General features: G+C 50.7%; 7 non-coding genes and 4 pseudogenes across 7 annotated transcripts; all 11 read left to right on the top strand.

The window, feature by feature from the left end:
• The first annotated feature begins 279 nt into the window (after positions 1–279).
• On the top strand, positions 280–464 carry LOC142292502 (U2 spliceosomal RNA). The gene has a single exon (XR_012750657.1). It is a non-coding gene; the product is annotated as a U2 spliceosomal RNA (small nuclear RNA).
• Positions 465–2,425: 1,961 nt separating this feature from the next.
• LOC142293204 (U2 spliceosomal RNA) lies at positions 2,426–2,621 on the top strand. Its single transcript, XR_012751190.1, has one exon. It is a non-coding gene; the product is annotated as a U2 spliceosomal RNA (small nuclear RNA).
• Positions 2,622–3,998: 1,377 nt separating this feature from the next.
• On the top strand, positions 3,999–4,212 carry LOC142292633 (U2 spliceosomal RNA; annotated as a pseudogene).
• A 1,338-nt stretch (positions 4,213–5,550) lies between these two features.
• Positions 5,551–5,751, top strand: LOC142292602 (U2 spliceosomal RNA; annotated as a pseudogene).
• A 1,161-nt stretch (positions 5,752–6,912) lies between these two features.
• LOC142292725 (U2 spliceosomal RNA) lies at positions 6,913–6,998 on the top strand (annotated as a pseudogene).
• Positions 6,999–7,382: 384 nt separating this feature from the next.
• On the top strand, positions 7,383–7,575 carry LOC142293220 (U2 spliceosomal RNA). Its single transcript, XR_012751204.1, has one exon. It is a non-coding gene; the product is annotated as a U2 spliceosomal RNA (small nuclear RNA).
• A 1,367-nt stretch (positions 7,576–8,942) lies between these two features.
• Positions 8,943–9,127, top strand: LOC142293264 (U2 spliceosomal RNA). The gene has a single exon (XR_012751240.1). It is a non-coding gene; the product is annotated as a U2 spliceosomal RNA (small nuclear RNA).
• Positions 9,128–10,508: 1,381 nt separating this feature from the next.
• LOC142292465 (U2 spliceosomal RNA) lies at positions 10,509–10,692 on the top strand. The gene has a single exon (XR_012750623.1). It is a non-coding gene; the product is annotated as a U2 spliceosomal RNA (small nuclear RNA).
• A 1,367-nt stretch (positions 10,693–12,059) lies between these two features.
• LOC142293254 (U2 spliceosomal RNA) lies at positions 12,060–12,243 on the top strand. The gene has a single exon (XR_012751230.1). It is a non-coding gene; the product is annotated as a U2 spliceosomal RNA (small nuclear RNA).
• A 1,367-nt stretch (positions 12,244–13,610) lies between these two features.
• On the top strand, positions 13,611–13,794 carry LOC142293253 (U2 spliceosomal RNA). The gene has a single exon (XR_012751229.1). It is a non-coding gene; the product is annotated as a U2 spliceosomal RNA (small nuclear RNA).
• Positions 13,795–14,956: 1,162 nt separating this feature from the next.
• On the top strand, positions 14,957–15,061 carry LOC142292683 (U2 spliceosomal RNA; annotated as a pseudogene).
• Positions 15,062–19,907: the final 4,846 nt, after the last annotated feature.

Raw genomic sequence — 19,907 nt, 5'->3', positions numbered from 1 at the left:
CCGCTCACTCTCTCTCCCTAACATGTGTCCGGCATAGGCCAGGGTGCCACTCGAGGCCCAAACCAATTCTGGTTATCGCTTCTCGGCCTTTTGGCTAAGATCAAGTGTAGTCCCTTCATTGGGTTTGCCTTGGTCTTGGCTGGGAGGGGCCCGGGCTTGCACAACCGCCGGCCTTGGGGATTGTTGCGCCTTTTGGTGCTTACGTCCCCTTATGGCTGGTGGTTCCTGGGCTCGGGAGGCGATCACCTGCGGCACTGCGCTTTTGTGTGATGGCCGATGACCGTTTTCTGAAATTTGCGGATGTAATCTCATCTGTTCTTATCAGTTTAATATCTGATACGTCCCCTATCTGGGGACCATATATTAAATGGATTTTTAGAACAGGGAGATGGAAAAAGAGCTTGCTCTGTCCACTCCACGCATTGACCTGGTATTGCAGTACCTCCAGGAGCGGTGCACCCCTTCTTAACCCAGTTTCCAAAAGCAGAACTCGATTCACCTGATTCATATTAGCCCGATTAATGAATTGAAAGAAAGCATACAACTTCATATGCACCTCAATTTGGCCCATTCACTTTTCACACTTCAAACTCCTTTTGCTTTTTATCTTTCACACTTTTTACTTGCTTTATTCATCCAAATGGCAAACTCATCACCACTCAACTTCACCAACTCTGCTATGTCCCATGCAGTATCTTGTTCTCAGGCTAATCTAGATCATGTGCAATTGAATGGAATAGATCCCTTTTGGACAAAGTGGATTCTATTGCTGCTGCTGCTGCTGCTGCAGTGACCACAGGTGTGTTGCAACCTGCTGCGCAGCCTAATACCACAATATAAGGAACGTCAAATACTAAGAATGGGCGGCCTATGAAAGAATTAGTACTTTCATTAAGTATACTAAACCGGCTAATTGGGAATAGACAAACTGTAAAAAGCCCTCTGAGAAAGCCCCTCTCTAACCTTTGTTAGTAAGCTTTTCTGTAGCCTGCCTGTTGATGTATTTTCCGTTTGAACAGTGCACAACATGAAGAGACGGAACACTGGCGGCTTGTCACAATGCCCCCCCGATGACATCACAATAGCGCTGCTGCCTAGAAAGCTAGCTGCGCAGCAGAAATTGCTCTTTGGGTGGGAGGTGGGCTAGTGGAAGGAGGGGGTCAAGCCGTTTTTTTCCCGGATGGTAGGGGGATGACAGGACAAGGGATGCGGGGGGTGAGAAGGGTTCAGAGGGCAGGGTTTGGGGGCTGGGAAGTGAAGGGAAAAGATTAGGGTTTGGGGATGATGAAAGGGCTTTCTACAGGTAAGGATGGCAAAGGGTGGCAGTGACGGAAAGTCAGGCGACCTGTCCTGTCCGTCTTTTTGTATCATGAATTGGAAAGACTGCAAGGGGCAGGGGAGGTGCTTGTGCCCAAAAGGAGGAGTTATTCAGATTCATTGCAGTGGGCGGCGGCTGCAAAACGCACCATTCTTCGTGTTTTTGCTGTGCAAAGCAGCCTTTTCAAGGGTTGGCTTGGGTGACAAAATGTCTTCTGTAGGCGTGGGTTTGTCTCCCGCTCACTCTCTCTCCCTAACATGTGTCCGGCATAGGCCAGGGTGCCACTCGAGGCCCAAACCAATTCTGGTTATCGCTTCTCGGCCTTTTGGCTAAGATCAAGTGTAGTGTTGTTCGAAGAGGTGGTTTAAGCTCCAGGCCACCTTAGTACAATGATACAATGCACACTGGAAGGTTGCGCTTGCTAGTACTCTGGGTGGATAGTATATTCATCTAGAGGAAAACATGGCCCTACCAGGATCGAGGCTATTAGACTGAGTAAGGGTGGGGGGCTATGGTACAACGTGCCCCAGGACTGACGACCCTGGAGTGAGTTTGAGCTTGCTGGCTTGGGACCCCGGCAAGCCTTGGGCTCTGTAGCACACCGTACCTTGCCTTTTCATACTTTTTGAGCATATTACCCTATCCCGGCCTTCTGGCTAGGAAGGGAAATTTTTACAATCCCGGTCGGAGGTCTGGTCAGCTTTGGGCTGAGAAACTAACACCCGGTTGGAGGTCTGGGTCAGCTTCGGCTGAGAAACCAACACCCGGTTGGAGGTCTGGGTCAGCTTCGGCTGAGAAACCAACACCCGGTTGGAGGTCCGGTTAATCTTGGGCTGAGAAACCAACACCGGTTGACGGTCCGGGCAGTTTCGGCTGCGAAACCAACAACTAGTAGCTCTCTACTCCACTTGGGTAAGATGCCTGGGTGGACGCTGGGAGCAACGACAAGGCTCAACCAGGCTTCGGCTTGGGGGAGCACCGAAGATCCCTGACCCTTGCTGTGGCCTTCTGGCTCGGAGGGACGGGGTTGATTTTTGGGGACCCTCTCCTCACGGTGGGGTCCACACGAATCCTAGCCTTTGCACTGTTTTTGGTGTGACTTCGGTCATGCATTTTTTGTGGTGCTTTGGAAAGCTTCATTAAATCAAAATCTGTTCTTATCAGTTTAATATCTGATACGTCCCCTATCTGGGGACCATATATTAAATGGATTTTTAGAACAGGGAGATGGAAAAAGAGCTTGCTCTGTCCACTCCACGCATTGACCTGGTATTGCAGTACCTCCAGGAGCGGTGCACCCCTTCTTAACCCAGTTTCCAAAAGCAGAACTCGATTCACCTGATTCATATTAGCCCGATTAATGAATTGAAAGAAAGCATACAACTTCATATGCACCTCAATTTGGCCCATTCACTTTTCACACTTCAAACTCCTTTTGCTTTTTATCTTTCACACTTTTTACTTGCTTTATTCATCCAAATGGCAAACTCATCACCACTCAACTTCACCAACTCTGCTATGTCCCATGCAGTATCTTGTTCTCAGGCTAATCTAGATCATGTGCAATTGAATGGAATAGATCCCTTTTGGACAAAGTGGATTCTATTGCTGCTGCTGCTGCTGCTGCAGTGACCACAGGTGTGTTGCAACCTGCTGCGCAGCCTAATACCACAATATAAGGAACGTCAAATACTAAGAATGGGCGGCCTATGAAAGAATTAGTACTTTCATTAAGTATACTAAACCGGCTAATTGGGAATAGACAAACTGTAAAAAGCCCTCTGAGAAAGCCCCTCTCTAACCTTTGTTAGTAAGCTTTTCTGTAGCCTGCCTGTTGATGTATTTTCCGTTTGAACAGTGCACAACATGAAGAGACGGAACACTGGCGGCTTGTCACAATGCCCCCCCGATGACATCACAATAGCGCTGCTGCCTAGAAAGCTAGCTGCGCAGCAGAAATTGCTCTTTGGGTGGGAGGTGGGCTAGTGGAAGGAGGGGTCAAGCCGTTTTTTTCCCGGATGGTAGGGGGATGACAGGACAAGGGATGCGGGGGGTGAGAAGGGTTCAGAGGGCAGGGTTTGGGGGCTGGGAAGTGAAGGGAAAAGATTAGGGTTTGGGGATGATGAAAGGGCTTTCTACAGGTAAGGATGGCAAAGGGTGGCAGTGACGGAAAGTCAGGCGACCTGTCCTGTCCGTCTTTTTGTATCATGAATTGGAAAGACTGCAAGGGGCAGGGGAGGTGCTTGTGCCCAAAAGGAGGAGTTATTCAGATTCATTGCAGTGGGCGGCGGCTGCAAAACGCACCATTCTTCGTGTTTTTGCTGTGCAAAGCAGCCTTTTCAAGGGTTGGCTTGGGTGACAAAATGTCTTCTGTAGGCGTGGGTTTGTCTCCCGCTCACTCTCTCTCCCTAACATGTGTCCGGCATAGGCCAGGGTGCCACTCGAGGCCCAAACCAATTCTGGTTATCGCTTCTCGGCCTTTTGGCTAAGATCAAGTGTAGTCCCTTCATTGGGTTTGCCTTGGTCTTGGCTGGGAGGGGCCCGGGCTTGCACAACCGCCGGCCTCGGGGATTGTTGCGCCTTTTGGTGCTTACGTCCCCTTGTGGCTGGTGGTTCCTGGGCTCGGGAGGCGATCACCCAGGCACTGCGCTTTTGTGTGGTGGCCTGCTGGCCTTCGGGGCTACCTTGATTCTGAAAATTGCGGATGAAATCTAAAAAAAAAAAAAAAAAAAAAAAAAAAATCTGTTCTTATCAGTTTAATATCTGATACGTCCCCTATCTGGGGACCATATATTAAATGGATTTTTAGAACAGGGAGATGGAAAAAGAGCTTGCTCTGTCCACTCCACGCATTGACCTGGTATTGCAGTACCTCCAGGAGCGGTGCACCCCTTCTTAACCCAGTTTCCAAAAGCAGAACTCGATTCACCTGATTCATATTAGCCCGATTAATGAATTGAAAGAAAGCATACAACTTCATATGCACCTCAATTTGGCCCATTCACTTTTCACACTTCAAACTCCTTTTGCTTTTTATCTTTCACACTTTTTACTTGCTTTATTCATCCAAATGGCAAACTCATCACCACTCAACTTCACCAACTCTGCTATGTCCCATGCAGTATCTTGTTCTCAGGCTAATCTAGATCATGTGCAATTGAATGGAATAGATCCCTTTTGGACAAAGTGGATTCTATTGCTGCTGCTGCTGCTGCTGCAGTGACCACAGGTGTGTTGCAACCTGCTGCGCAGCCTAATACCACAATATAAGGAACGTCAAATACTAAGAATGGGCGGCCTATGAAAGAATTAGTACTTTCATTAAGTATACTAAACCGGCTAATTGGGAATAGACAAACTGTAAAAAGTCCTCTGAGAAAGCCCCTCTCTAACCTTTGTTAGTAAGCTTTTCTGTAGCCTGCCTGTTGATGTATTTTCCGTTTGAACAGTGCACAACATGAAGAGACGGAACACTGGCGGCTTGTCACAATGCCCCCCCGATGACATCACAATAGCGCTGCTGCCTAGAAAGCTAGCTGCGCAGCAGAAATTGCTCTTTGGGTGGGAGGTGGGCTAGTGGAAGGAGGGGTCAAGCCGTTTTTTTCCCGGATGGTAGGGGGATGACAGGACAAGGGATGCGGGGGGTGAGAAGGGTTCAGAGGGCAGGGTTTGGGGGCTGGGAAGTGAAGGGAAAAGATTAGGGTTTGGGGATGATGAAAGGGCTTTCTACAGGTAAGGATGGCAAAGGGTGGCAGTGACGGAAAGTCAGGCGACCTGTCCTGTCCGTCTTTTTGTATCATGAATTGGAAAGACTGCAAGGGGCAGGGGAGGTGCTTGTGCCCAAAAGGAGGAGTTATTCAGATTCATTGCAGTGGGCGGCGGCTGCAAAACGCACCATTCTTCGTGTTTTTGCTGTGCAAAGCAGCCTTTTCAAGGGTTGGCTTGGGTGACAAAATGTCTTCTGTAGGCGTGGGTTTGTCTCCCGCTCACTCTCTCTCCCTAACATGTGTCCGGCATAGGCCAGGGTGCCACTCGAGGCCCAAACCAATTCTGGTTATCGCTTCTCGGCCTTTTGGCTAAGATCAAGTGTAGTTTGGGAGGGTACTACCTTGGTTGGTGCTGAAAGGTGCCAGGGTATTGCACAACTGCTGGCCTTGGGGGAGTGTGCATCGTAGGATGTCATAGCCCTCTTGTGACGGACGGTTACCTGGGCAACGAGAGGCGGTCACTTTATTATTTTCAAACTCATCCTTCAAAAAAAAAAAAAAAAAAAAAAAAAATCTGTTCTTATCAGTTTAATATCTGATACGTCCCCTATCTGGGGACCATATATTAAATGGATTTTTAGAACAGGGAGATGGAAAAAGAGCTTGCTCTGTCCACTCCACGCATTGACCTGGTATTGCAGTACCTCCAGGAGCGGTGCACCCCTTCTTAACCCAGTTTCCAAAAGCAGAACTCGATTCACCTGATTCATATTAGCCCGATTAATGAATTGAAAGAAAGCATACAACTTCATATGCACCTCAATTTGGCCCATTCACTTTTCACACTTCAAACTCCTTTTGCTTTTTATCTTTCACACTTTTTACTTGCTTTATTCATCCAAATGGCAAACTCATCACCACTCAACTTCACCAACTCTGCTATGTCCCATGCAGTATCTTGTTCTCAGGCTAATCTAGATCATGTGCAATTGAATGGAATAGATCCCTTTTGGACAAAGTGGATTCTATTGCTGCTGCTGCTGCTGCTGCAGTGACCACAGGTGTGTTGCAACCTGCTGCGCAGCCTAATACCACAATATAAGGAACGTCAAATACTAAGAATGGGCGGCCTATGAAAGAATTAGTACTTTCATTAAGTATACTAAACCGGCTAATTGGGAATAGACAAACTGTAAAAAGCCCTCTGACAAAGCCCCTCTCTAACCTTTGTTAGTAAGCTTTTCTGTAGCCTGCCTGTTGATGTATTTTCCGTTTGAACAGTGCACAACATGAAGAGACGGAACACTGGCGGCTTGTCACAATGCCCCCCTGATGACATCACAATAGCGCTGCTGCCTAGAAAGCTAGCTGCGCAGCAGAAATTGCTCTTTGGGTGGGAGGTGGGCTAGTGGAAGGAGGGGTCAAGCCGTTTTTTCCCGGATGGTAGGGGGATGACAGGACAAGGGATGCGGGGGGTGAGAAGGGTTCAGAGGGCAGGGTTTGGGGGCTGGGAAGTGAAGGGAAAAGATTAGGGTTTGGGGATGATGAAAGGGCTTTCTACAGGTAAGGATGGCAAAGGGTGGCAGTGACGGAAAGTCAGGCGACCTGTCCTGTCCGTCTTTTTGTATCATGAATTGGAAAGACTGCAAGGGGCAGGGGAGGTGCTTGTGCCCAAAAGGAGGAGTTATTCAGATTCATTGCAGTGGGCGGCGGCTGCAAAACGCACCATTCTTCGTGTTTTTGCTGTGCAAAGCAGCCTTTTCAAGGGTTGGCTTGGGTGACAAAATGTCTTCTGTAGGCGTGGGTTTGTCTCCCGCTCACTCTCTCTCCCTAACATGTGTCCGGCATAGGCCAGGGTGCCACTCGAGGCCCAAACCAATTCTGGTTATCGCTTCTCGGCCTTTTGGCTAAGATCAAGTGTAGTATCTGGTCGGAGGTCTGGTCAGCTTTGGGCTGAGAAACTAACACCCGATTGGAGGTCTGGGTCAGCTTCGGCTGAGAAACCAACACCCGGTTGGAGGTCTGGGTCAGCTTCGGCTGAGAAACCAACACCCGGTTGGAGGTCCGGTTAGCCTTGGGCTGAGAAACCAACACCGGTTGACGGTCCGGGCAGTTTCGGCTGCGAAACCAACAACTAGTAGCTCTCTACTCCACTTGGGTAAGATGCCTGGGTGGACGCTGGGAGCAACGACAAGGCTCAACCAGGCTTCGGCTTGGGGGAGCACCGAAGATCCCTGACCCTTGCTGTGGCCTTCTGGCTCGGAGGGACGGGGTTGATTTTTGGGGACCCTCTCCTCACGGTGGGGTCCACACGAATCCTAGCCTTTGCACTGTTTTTGGTGTGACTTCGGTCATGCATTTTTTGTGGTGCTTTGGAAAGCTTCAATAAATCAAAAATCTGTTCTTATCAGTTTAATATCTGATACGTCCCCTATCTGGGGACCATATATTAAATGGATTTTTAGAACAGGGAGATGGAAAAAGAGCTTGCTCTGTCCACTCCACGCATTGACCTGGTATTGCAGTACCTCCAGGAGCGGTGCACCCCTTCTTAACCCAGTTTCCAAAAGCAGAACTCGATTCACCTGATTCATATTAGCCCGATTAATGAATTGAAAGAAAGCATACAACTTCATATGCACCTCAATTTGGCCCATTCACTTTTCACACTTCAAACTCCTTTTGCTTTTTATCTTTCACACTTTTTACTTGCTTTATTCATCCAAATGGCAAACTCATCACCACTCAACTTCACCAACTCTGCTATGTCCCATGCAGTATCTTGTTCTCAGGCTAATCTAGATCATGTGCAATTGAATGGAATAGATCCCTTTTGGACAAAGTGGATTCTATTGCTGCTGCTGCTGCTGCTGCAGTGACCACAGGTGTGTTGCAACCTGCTGCGCAGCCTAATACCACAATATAAGGAACGTCAAATACTAAGAATGGGCGGCCTATGAAAGAATTAGTACTTTCATTAAGTATACTAAACCGGCTAATTGGGAATAGACAAACTGTAAAAAGCCCTCTGAGAAAGCCCCTCTCTAACCTTTGTTAGTAAGCTTTTCTGTAGCCTGCCTGTTGATGTATTTTCCGTTTGAACAGTGCACAACATGAAGAGACGGAACACTGGCGGCTTGTCACAATGCCCCCCCGATGACATCACAATAGCGCTGCTGCCTAGAAAGCTAGCTGCGCAGCAGAAATTGCTCTTTGGGTGGGAGGTGGGCTAGTGGAAGGAGGGGTCAAGCCGTTTTTTTCCCGGATGGTAGGGGGATGACAGGACAAGGGATGCGGGGGGTGAGAAGGGTTCAGAGGGCAGGGTTTGGGGGCTGGGAAGTGAAGGGAAAAGATTAGGGTTTGGGGATGATGAAAGGGCTTTCTACAGGTAAGGATGGCAAAGGGTGGCAGTGACGGAAAGTCAGGCGACCTGTCCTGTCCGTCTTTTTGTATCATGAATTGGAAAGACTGCAAGGGGCAGGGGAGGTGCTTGTGCCCAAAAGGAGGAGTTATTCAGATTCATTGCAGTGGGCGGCGGCTGCAAAACGCACCATTCTTCGTGTTTTTGCTGTGCAAAGCAGCCTTTTCAAGGGTTGGCTTGGGTGACAAAATGTCTTCTGTAGGCGTGGGTTTGTCTCCCGCTCACTCTCTCTCCCTAACATGTGTCCGGCATAGGCCAGGGTGCCACTCGAGGCCCAAACCAATTCTGGTTATCGCTTCTCGGCCTTTTGGCTAAGATCAAGTGTAGTCCCTTCATTGGGTTTGCCTTGGTCTTGGCTGGGAGGGGCCCGGGCTTGCACAATCGCCGGCCTCGGGGATTGTTGCGCCTTTTAGTGCTTACGTCCCCTTATGGCTGGTGGTTCCTGGGCTCGGGAGGCGATCACCTGCGGCACTGCGCTTTTGTGTGGTGGCCGATGACCGTTTTCTGAAATTTGCGGATGAAATCTCATCTGTTCTTATCAGTTTAATATCTGATACGTCCCCTATCTGGGGACCATATATTAAATGGATTTTTAGAACAGGGAGATGGAAAAAGAGCTTGCTCTGTCCACTCCACGCATTGACCTGGTATTGCAGTACCTCCAGGAGCGGTGCACCCCTTCTTAACCCAGTTTCCAAAAGCAGAACTCGATTCACCTGATTCATATTAGCCCGATTAATGAATTGAAAGAAAGCATACAACTTCATATGCACCTCAATTTGGCCCATTCACTTTTCACACTTCAAACTCCTTTTGCTTTTTATCTTTCACACTTTTTACTTGCTTTATTCATCCAAATGGCAAACTCATCACCACTCAACTTCACCAACTCTGCTATGTCCCATGCAGTATCTTGTTCTCAGGCTAATCTAGATCATGTGCAATTGAATGGAATAGATCCCTTTTGGACAAAGTGGATTCTATTGCTGCTGCTGCTGCTGCTGCAGTGACCACAGGTGTGTTGCAACCTGCTGCGCAGCCTAATACCACAATATAAGGAACGTCAAATACTAAGAATGGGCGGCCTATGAAAGAATTAGTACTTTCATTAAGTATACTAAACCGGCTAATTGGGAATAGACAAACTGTAAAAAGCCCTCTGAGAAAGCCCCTCTCTAACCTTTGTTAGTAAGCTTTTCTGTAGCCTGCCTGTTGATGTATTTTCCGTTTGAACAGTGCACAACATGAAGAGACGGAACACTGGCGGCTTGTCACAATGCCCCCCCGATGACATCACAATAGCGCTGCTGCCTAGAAAGCTAGCTGCGCAGCAGAAATTGCTCTTTGGGTGGGAGGTGGGCTAGTGGAAGGAGGGGTCAAGCCGTTTTTTTCCCGGATGGTAGGGGGATGACAGGACAAGGGATGCGGGGGGTGAGAAGGGTTCAGAGGGCAGGGTTTGGGGGCTGGGAAGTGAAGGGAAAAGATTAGGGTTTGGGGATGATGAAAGGGCTTTCTACAGGTAAGGATGGCAAAGGGTGGCAGTGACGGAAAGTCAGGCGACCTGTCCTGTCCGTCTTTTTGTATCATGAATTGGAAAGACTGCAAGGGGCAGGGGAGGTGCTTGTGCCCAAAAGGAGGAGTTATTCAGATTCATTGCAGTGGGCGGCGGCTGCAAAACGCACCATTCTTCGTGTTTTTGCTGTGCAAAGCAGCCTTTTCAAGGGTTGGCTTGGGTGACAAAATGTCTTCTGTAGGCGTGGGTTTGTCTCCCGCTCACTCTCTCTCCCTAACATGTGTCCGGCATAGGCCAGGGTGCCACTCGAGGCCCAAACCAATTCTGGTTATCGCTTCTCGGCCTTTTGGCTAAGATCAAGTGTAGTTCCTTCATTGGGTTTGCCTTGGTCTTGGCTGGGAGGGGCCCGGGCTTGCACAACCGCCGGCCTCGGGGATTGTTGCGCCTTTTGGTGCTTACGTCCCTTTGTGGCTGGTGGTTCCTGGGCTCGGGAGGCGATCACCCAGGCACTGCGCTTTTGTGTGGTGGCCTGCTGGCCTTCGGGGCTACCTTGATTCTGAAAATTGCGGATGAAATCTCATCTGTTCTTATCAGTTTAATATCTGATACGTCCCCTATCTGGGGACCATATATTAAATGGATTTTTAGAACAGGGAGATGGAAAAAGAGCTTGCTCTGTCCACTCCACGCATTGACCTGGTATTGCAGTACCTCCAGGAGCGGTGCACCCCTTCTTAACCCAGTTTCCAAAAGCAGAACTCGATTCACCTGATTCATATTAGCCCGATTAATGAATTGAAAGAAAGCATACAACTTCATATGCACCTCAATTTGGCCCATTCACTTTTCACACTTCAAACTCCTTTTGCTTTTTATCTTTCACACTTTTTACTTGCTTTATTCATCCAAATGGCAAACTCATCACCACTCAACTTCACCAACTCTGCTATGTCCCATGCAGTATCTTGTTCTCAGGCTAATCTAGATCATGTGCAATTGAATGGAATAGATCCCTTTTGGACAAAGTGGATTCTATTGCTGCTGCTGCTGCTGCTGCAGTGACCACAGGTGTGTTGCAACCTGCTGCGCAGCCTAATACCACAATATAAGGAACGTCAAATACTAAGAATGGGCGGCCTATGAAAGAATTAGTACTTTCATTAAGTATACTAAACCGGCTAATTGGGAATAGACAAACTGTAAAAAGCCCTCTGAGAAAGCCCCTCTCTAACCTTTGTTAGTAAGCTTTTCTGTAGCCTGCCTGTTGATGTATTTTCCGTTTGAACAGTGCACAACATGAAGAGACGGAACACTGGCGGCTTGTCACAATGCCCCCCCGATGACATCACAATAGCGCTGCTGCCTAGAAAGCTAGCTGCGCAGCAGAAATTGCTCTTTGGGTGGGAGGTGGGCTAGTGGAAGGAGGGGTCAAGCCGTTTTTTTCCCGGATGGTAGGGGGATGACAGGACAAGGGATGCGGGGGGTGAGAAGGGTTCAGAGGGCAGGGTTTGGGGGCTGGGAAGGGAAGGGAAAAGATTAGGGTTTGGGGATGATGAAAGGGCTTTCTACAGGTAAGGATGGCAAAGGGTGGCAGTGACGGAAAGTCAGGCGACCTGTCCTGTCCGTCTTTTTGTATCATGAATTGGAAAGACTGCAAGGGGCAGGGGAGGTGCTTGTGCCCAAAAGGAGGAGTTATTCAGATTCATTGCAGTGGGCGGCGGCTGCAAAACGCACCATTCTTCGTGTTTTTGCTGTGCAAAGCAGCCTTTTCAAGGGTTGGCTTGGGTGACAAAATGTCTTCTGTAGGCGTGGGTTTGTCTCCCGCTCACTCTCTCTCCCTAACATGTGTCCGGCATAGGCCAGGGTGCCACTCGAGGCCCAAACCAATTCTTGTTATCGCTTCTCGGCCTTTTGGCTAAGATCAAGTGTAGTCCCTTCATTGGGTTTGCCATGGTCTTGGCTGGGAGGGGCCCGGGCTTGCACAACCGCCGGCCTTGGGGATTGTTGCGCCTTTTGGTGCTTACGTCCCCTTTTGGCTGGCGGTTCCTGGGCTCGGGAGGCGGTCACCTGCGGCACTGCGCTTTTGTGTGGTGGCCGATGACCGTTTCTGAAATTTGCGGATGAAATCTCATCTGTTCTTATCAGTTTAATATCTGATACGTCCCCTATCTGGGGACCATATATTAAATGGATTTTTAGAACAGGGAGATGGAAAAAGAGCTTGCTCTGTCCACTCCACGCATTGACCTGGTATTGCAGTACCTCCAGGAGCGGTGCACCCCTTCTTAACCCAGTTTCCAAAAGCAGAACTCGATTCACCTGATTCATATTAGCCCGATTAATGAATTGAAAGAAAGCATACAACTTCATATGCACCTCAATTTGGCCCATTCACTTTTCACACTTCAAACTCCTTTTGCTTTTTATCTTTCACACTTTTTACTTGCTTTATTCATCCAAATGGCAAACTCATCACCACTCAACTTCACCAACTCTGCTATGTCCCATGCAGTATCTTGTTCTCAGGCTAATCTAGATCATGTGCAATTGAATGGAATAGATCCCTTTTGGACAAAGTGGATTCTATTGCTGCTGCTGCTGCTGCTGCAGTGACCACAGGTGTGTTGCAACCTGCTGCGCAGCCTAATACCACAATATAAGGAACGTCAAATACTAAGAATGGGCGGCCTATGAAAGAATTAGTACTTTCATTAAGTATACTAAACCGGCTAATTGGGAATAGACAAACTGTAAAAAGCCCTCTGAGAAAGCCCCTCTCTAACCTTTGTTAGTAAGCTTTTCTGTAGCCTGCCTGTTGATGTATTTTCCGTTTGAACAGTGCACAACATGAAGAGACGGAACACTGGCGGCTTGTCACAATGCCCCCCCGATGACATCACAATAGCGCTGCTGCCTAGAAAGCTAGCTGCGCAGCAGAAATTGCTCTTTGGGTGGGAGGTGGGCTAGTGGAAGGAGGGGTCAAGCCGTTTTTTTCCCGGATGGTAGGGGGATGACAGGACAAGGGATGCGGGGGGTGAGAAGGGTTCAGAGGGCAGGGTTTGGGGGCTGGGAAGGGAAGGGAAAAGATTAGGGTTTGGGGATGATGAAAGGGCTTTCTACAGGTAAGGATGGCAAAGGGTGGCAGTGACGGAAAGTCAGGCGACCTGTCCTGTCCGTCTTTTTGTATCATGAATTGGAAAGACTGCAAGGGGCAGGGGAGGTGCTTGTGCCCAAAAGGAGGAGTTATTCAGATTCATTGCAGTGGGCGGCGGCTGCAAAACGCACCATTCTTCGTGTTTTTGCTGTGCAAAGCAGCCTTTTCAAGGGTTGGCTTGGGTGACAAAATGTCTTCTGTAGGCGTGGGTTTGTCTCCCGCTCACTCTCTCTCCCTAACATGTGTCCGGCATAGGCCAGGGTGCCACTCGAGGCCCAAACCAATTCTTGTTATCGCTTCTCGGCCTTTTGGCTAAGATCAAGTGTAGTCCCTTCATTGGGTTTGCCATGGTCTTGGCTGGGAGGGGCCCGGGCTTGCACAACCGCCGGCCTTGGGGATTGTTGCGCCTTTTGGTGCTTACGTCCCCTTTTGGCTGGCGGTTCCTGGGCTCGGGAGGCGGTCACCTGCGGCACTGCGCTTTTGTGTGGTGGCCGATGACCGTTTCTGAAATTTGCGGATGAAATCTCATCTGTTCTTATCAGTTTAATATCTGATACGTCCCCTATCTGGGGACCATATATTAAATGGATTTTTAGAACAGGGAGATGGAAAAAGAGCTTGCTCTGTCCACTCCACGCATTGACCTGGTATTGCAGTACCTCCAGGAGCGGTGCACCCCTTCTTAACCCAGTTTCCAAAAGCAGAACTCGATTCACCTGATTCATATTAGCCCGATTAATGAATTGAAAGAAAGCATACAACTTCATATGCACCTCAATTTGGCCCATTCACTTTTCACACTTCAAACTCCTTTTGCTTTTTATCTTTCACACTTTTTACTTGCTTTATTCATCCAAATGGCAAACTCATCACCACTCAACTTCACCAACTCTGCTATGTCCCATGCAGTATCTTGTTCTCAGGCTAATCTAGATCATGTGCAATTGAATGGAATAGATCCCTTTTGGACAAAGTGGATTCTATTGCTGCTGCTGCTGCTGCTGCAGTGACCACAGGTGTGTTGCAACCTGCTGCGCAGCCTAATACCACAATATAAGGAACGTCAAATACTAAGAATGGGCGGCCTATGAAAGAATTAGTACTTTCATTAAGTATACTAAACCGGCTAATTGGGAATAGACAAACTGTAAAAAGCCCTCTGAGAAAGCCCCTCTCTAACCTTTGTTAGTAAGCTTTTCTGTAGCCTGCCTGTTGATGTATTTTCCGTTTGAACAGTGCACAACATGAAGAGACGGAACACTGGCGGCTTGTCACAATGCCCCCCCGATGACATCACAATAGCGCTGCTGCCTAGAAAGCTAGCTGCGCAGCAGAAATTGCTCTTTGGGTGGGAGGTGGGCTAGTGGAAGGAGGGGTCAAGCCGTTTTTTTCCCGGATGGTAGGGGGATGACAGGACAAGGGATGCGGGGGGTGAGAAGGGTTCAGAGGGCAGGGTTTGGGGGCTGGGAAGTGAAGGGAAAAGATTAGGGTTTGGGGATGATGAAAGGGCTTTCTACAGGTAAGGATGGCAAAGGGTGGCAGTGACGGAAAGTCAGGCGACCTGTCCTGTCCGTCTTTTTGTATCATGAATTGGAAAGACTGCAAGGGGCAGGGGAGGTGCTTGTGCCCAAAAGGAGGAGTTATTCAGATTCATTGCAGTGGGCGGCGGCTGCAAAACGCACCATTCTTCGTGTTTTTGCTGTGCAAAGCAGCCTTTTCAAGGGTTGGCTTGGGTGACAAAATGTCTTCTGTAGGCGTGGGTTTGTCTCCCGCTCACTCTCTCTCCCTAACATGTGTCCGGCATAGGCCAGGGTGCCACTCGAGGCCCAAACCAATTCTGGTTATCGCTTCTCGGCCTTTTGGCTAAGATCAAGTGTAGTATCTGTTCTTATCAGAACAAACTGAGCTAGCTACACTTGACGAGATACGATCAGGGAGACGAGCTCCAAAGCCCAGCCGAGACCGGAAGAGGGAGATCGGACGGAAGAAGAGCTTGGCAGAAAGAAGCAAGAAGACGAAGGCTCGGAGAAGACTTGGGGAGACCAGAGGAACTTCGAGGAGGAACACAGCGGGAGAAGACACCCGGAGAAGAATCCAAGATCCAGCTCCGGGAACTCAAGCAGGAACCAGCCATGGCAAGCAAGCCAGAGAAGGCAGCCAAGAAGGCTCAGGACCCAGGGACCTCCAGGAAGGCTCATCCAGAGGCTTCTTCGGCCCAAGAGGCCCCTACCTCCGACGCCAGCCAGCCGGAGGGAGCCCGGACGCCGCCTGAAAAGGCTCCAACCCTGGAGCCTTGGATGCGGCAGACGGTCGCCCTGAAGCTAAAGGCGGTGGATGGTAGGTTGCCGGACATGTCCAGCGACGTGTTCTGCAAGAAGATGATTCTGGATCAGGGCTTCTCCAGGGCGGAAACCCTGAGTGTCCAGACCTTCATGACTGGCATTTTTCTGGTAACCTTTGCCACGGTGAATGCCTGCAGGAGATACTGGGAGGCGATGAACGCAGCGATGCCGGACTCCCCTTTTCATTCTTTTTTAGGATCCTGTCCTATACAGAGGGATGAGAAGAGGATCACGGTCTCCATGCGGAACCCGCACACCCCAGGAAGAGACATCTCCACGTTCCTGGGACGTCTCTGCACAGTGGTGAGGGAGCCATCCCACATCCTTAACGGCAACGGATTCTGGACGGGTAAGTGGTCAGTAACCGTTCGACTCTACAGGGAACCAGCATCCGAGGATGGTCTCCAGCACCTGCCCCCGACATTCTCTCTGGGAAACTCCTTTGGTCTCATCTACTACCCGGACATGCCACACAACTGCAGGAAATGTGGCGGGAAAGGGCATTCGATGAAGACCTGCAAGGAGGACGCCTGCAGGGTTTGCCGGGTGACAGGACACAGCTCCAAGGACTGCCCAAAGAAGAAGACTTGTAACCTATGTGGACAGGCGGACCACCTTTACAAGGACTGCCCACAGCGGGAGAAATCCTGGGCAAGGGTTGCCGCGGCGACCCAGTATCGGGTAGTCACAGCTTCGTCGACCAAGGCAGCTACGACCAAGGCCACAGAGGCCAAGGACAAGGCGGCCAAGAACCCGGCGACCGTGGCTCCAGCCGATGCCCCAGCAGCCACGGAGTCCAGGGAAAAGAAGGGTAAGAAAACTGTTGCCCCCTCCCTGGTCCCCCCCCCTGTCACCCCTGTCCAAACCCCTCCCCCCCCGGCCAACCCTACTGAGGATTCCACTACCTCCACCTCATTTCCCTACTCCTCAGTTGGTCTCCTCACCCCCCCCCCAAAGCCCACTCTCCCTCCCCAGACCATGAGAGCAGAGGGCCTCAGCACTCTTGCACTTTTCACCGAGGAGGATTTTCCAGCTCTTGTCTCCTCAGGTACAGGCCAAAGGAAAAGGAAGGTGGAAGATAGTCCTGTCGCAGAACCTTCCAAGCTGTTCATTGTGGACCCCAATCCACCCCAGGAAGAGGAGGATGGCCTCCTCCCAGAACCGGACGTGTTGGAGCAGATGGTGGAGTCCCTTGTGGCCGAAGAAGAAATGGAGGAGTCGGAAGCCACTGAGGCACCATCCCTGCTCGAGCAGCTAGAAGAAGAGGGTCTGCTGGAGATACCCTTACCAGCAGGTGCCAAAGAGGAAGAACCGCCCGACCGGAGTGGTAACTAAGGCACACCGCCTGCTCTAACTTTCTCTTTCCTCCAATGACTGCTAACATTAACATCTTTTCCATTAATGTTAGGAGCATCAGAGACAAGTTCCGACGTCAGACAATTTTTGCGTTCCTTAACACTCAGTCTAGTGATGTATTTTTCCTGCAGGAATGCTCCCTTCCCTCCTCTAGGTCCTTCAACCATCTGGCCAGGGAGTGGACCCATGGCCCATCCTACTGGTCTGGCGGGGGCGACTGTAGGTCCGCGGGGGTCGCCGTGCTGATCAGGGGAAGCGCCTTCACATTGGACTCTGTTCAGGAAATCGTCTGCGGCAGGTTACTGCTCGTGGATGGCACCTGGGCGGGAGAACCTGTCAGGTTCATCAATGTGTATGCTTCTCCTGTGAAGAGCGATCGACTGGAGCTCCTCCAAGCCCTGCGCCCTCAGCTCGCTACCGCCAGGACGGTAGTGATGGCCGGGGATTTCAACTGCCCAATTGAGGAGGATGGACGCAGTTCTGGAACGGCTGCCAAGTTGGACGTCACATCCAAACTGCTCATTGAGATGGTGACCGAAGCCTCTCTTGTGGACGTTGTTGGCTCCATCGGACACGGATCCGTGAACTATTCATGGTGCCGATCCGATGGCTCGCTGCGTTCCAGGATTGACTTTGTGTTTACCTCTCGGGCGGTTGGGCGGAGTGGGCACTCGATGGTCCCCTGCTTCTTCTCTGACCACAGAGCCATTCACTTTCAAGGTGTGCTGGGCCATGGCTTCCCCATTGGCCCGGGCTCCTGGAAGCTGAACTGCTCTCTGCTGGAAAAGGGTGAGATTCTGGAGGAGCTTAGAGCTGCCTACTCCACGTGGCGGGCCTACAAGGCGGGCTTCCAGTCTGTTTCTGACTGGTGGGAATACGTTAAACTCGAGTTCCGTTTCTTCTTTCAGGCAAAGAGTCAACAACAGGCGTGTCTGAAGAGGAGGGACTTCAGGAGACTCCAGCGTGAGCTGCGTTCCCTGCAGGACCTTCTTCGATGCGGCTGGGACGTGAGAGAGGAGCTGGAGGAGACTAAGAGGAGCCTGAAAAGGCACTTCGAGGAGGAGTCCGAGCGAATTGTCTTCCGTTCCAAAGTGGAGAACCTGGAGAAGGGTGAGAAATGTAACTCGTTCTTTTTCAGGAAACTCCACGCCGGTCACACGCCCATGAATGAACTACGAGACGAGAGTGGAAGCATACGACGCGGGAAAGAGAATGTGATGAAGGTCGTCAGCGACTTCTACAGCGAACTCTACGCCCGCAAGACTACTGACCCCGAGGCCGCCGATAAGTTCCTGTCAGGTATCACTAACCATCTTGACCCTGCAGACGCGGCGGCCATGGACGTTCCTCTGACGGTGGACGAGCTGCTCTCGGCCGCCAAATCCTTTAGTTCTGGCAGGACACCGGGCAGTGACGGCCTCCCAGCAGAGCTCTATGTAGCGCTGGGAGACCTAATCTGTCCGGACCTGTTAGGGCTGTATGAGGAGATGGTGGTGGAGGGCAGAATGCCTCCATCTCTGAGGGAAGGAATGGTCACGATCCTGTACAAGCGTAAAGGAGAGAGGTGCGACCTGAAGAATTGGCGTCCCATCACCCTTCTGAATGTCGACTACAAGATCCTGGCCAAGACGATGGCAACAAGACTGAAGACGGTTATCGGACGGATCATCCACCCGGATCAGACCTGCGGCATCCCCGGACGTCGCATCGCAGACAGCCTGGCTCTCATGCGGGACACGGTCGAGTACATCAAAGCCCGCCGGGTGCACGCAGCCCTGATCTCGTTGGATCAGGAAAAGGCCTTCGACCGTGTTTCCCATGAGTTCCTGGGCAAAGCTCTGCACAGGTTAGGTTTGGGTAACATGTTTTGTTTGTATGTCCAACTAATGTATTTTGATATTCACAGCTCGGTGTTGGTGAACGGCTGGAAGACTGACCCCTTCCCGGTCCTCTCAGGGGTCAGACAAGGCTGTCCTCTGTCACCTCTTCTTTTTGTTTGTGTTATAGAACTCTTTGCAGAGGCTATCCGGCGGAATGGAGAGATCAGAGGGATCACCGCACCAGGACCAGAACGCTTCGAGGTCAAGTGCTCGCTCTACATGGACGACGTGACTGTCTTCTGCGCGGACCGGCGCTCAGTCGACACCCTCGTCCAGACCTGTGAGACCTTCGGACGGGCTTCGGGAGCCAAAGTCAACTGCGGGAAGTCGGAAGCCATGCTCTTCGGGGACTGGCAGCCGGCCTCTTCCGCCCCCTTCCCTTTCAGCATCCAGCCGGATTTCATCAAGGTTCTTGGAGTCTGGTTCGGGAAGGAAGGAGCAGCCCTCAAGTCCTGGGAGGAACGCTTGACCAAGATCACCCAACGGATCGGTCTGTGGAGCCTCAGACGCCTCACCTGTGAGGGCAAAGCACTGGTCCTGCGTAACGAGGTACTGCCCGTGCTGCAGTACACGGCCCAGGCCTGGCCCCCCCTTGCCACCGTGTGCAGGGCCATTACCAGGACGGTGTTTCGTTTTGTCTGGGGATCCAAGATGGACAGAGTAAAGCGGAGCATCATGTACAAGGATCCTCGCAAGGGTGGGAAGGGCGTACCCGATATCCCCACCCTCCTGCGATCCTCCTTCGTATGTGACTGCGTTCGCCGAACTCTGCGAGTCAAGAGAGGTTCCGCGGGTGGGTCCATGTCTCACTTCTTCCTGCTCCCCCTTTGGAGACGGTTAGGCTGGGACAAGTGGGACAGCTCCTTCCCATACAACTGGACGGCGCCATGGTTCTACGGAGACGTGGTTCGGTTTGTGAGGGAACACCAACTGGAGGGACTCAAGCCTGATTTGTGGAAGCCAAAGACTATCCACAAACTCATCAGAGCCAAGGACGAAATGGAGAACATTCCAGGACTTCATCACGACACACTGGAGACTGTTTGGACAAACGTGTCATCGGCTGGATTGACCAACGGGCACAAGGACTTGTCATGGATGGCGATACAGGGCGGACTGCCCGTCCGGTCATTCATGCACGCCCGGAACCTGTGCAAAACCCGGTACTGCCCAAGGTGCCCCTTCGTGGAGGAAACATCGCTGCACGCCTTTTGGG

This window comes from Anomaloglossus baeobatrachus, chromosome 2, assembly GCF_048569485.1.
Source record: "Anomaloglossus baeobatrachus isolate aAnoBae1 chromosome 2, aAnoBae1.hap1, whole genome shotgun sequence".
Taxonomy (NCBI): Eukaryota; Metazoa; Chordata; class Amphibia; order Anura; family Aromobatidae; genus Anomaloglossus; species Anomaloglossus baeobatrachus.
Note: the sequence above shows the minus strand (reverse complement) of the source record. Positions and strands in the feature narration are given on the sequence as shown.